We start from the raw sequence: 825 nt of genomic DNA on the forward strand, positions 1-825 counted from the left end.
CACAGCCGGACACACATAGAACTGCAGCTGATACCGCGCAACCCCTTCTCGTTTAGTTGCCGCACCACACAACGCCGTATTCGGCGCTGTAGTAGTCGCAATCACTCTTGGTGAAGCCGTCCAAGCATTGGTCGGCGGCAGGGTAGAAGCAAACGCTGCACGTGCCACAGTCAGGGCGGGGACTGGGCTTGTGGGAGGGCATGGGCTTCGAAGTTGGCGTGGGCTTGGTCGCCGTGGGCTAGGTACTACAGTGAGTGATGGAAAAATGTCCCCAGAGGTACTATAGAAATATCTTGAAATTTGTATTGGAGATAGAATTTCATTCAACGAGAATTGGCAAACAGGGAACGACGGAAATCCTTCCCTCGTGGTACTTTTGTAGTATCTTGATATTTGTATAAGGTAATATTATTTCGACGTTGAGTTTTGCTGGAAATTTTATTACATAGAACTTTTTCAGCTGATGAGGACTGCGTTGTTATTGGCCAAAATTTTGTAGTTTCGACGTCAGTGAGTGCTCGCGACCAACTTGTTGCGACCAAGTTAAAAGTACTACATGTACATTCACAACTAGTTAATACGTCCCGTAAACCAAACCGTCACCGAGTCGGAGCCTTCGTGGACGAGAGATTAAATACCCCACAAGGCACTTCAACCCCATCGGCAATCCTTCGCTGTATCATGGCCAGTCTCTTCTCGTCTGCGGACACCACAGATTTTTCGCGGAGGCACTTGCTGGTAGTTCAGCTTGCTCGTCAGATGGCTCCGCGTCCAAAGAGTGAATCGACTAATCTAATTGTCTCGTACAATCATATATTATTATTT

Source organism: Aphanomyces invadans (genome assembly GCF_000520115.1).
Source record: "Aphanomyces invadans strain NJM9701 unplaced genomic scaffold supercont1.147, whole genome shotgun sequence".
NCBI classification, from domain to species: Eukaryota; Oomycota; class Saprolegniomycetes; order Saprolegniales; family Verrucalvaceae; genus Aphanomyces; species Aphanomyces invadans.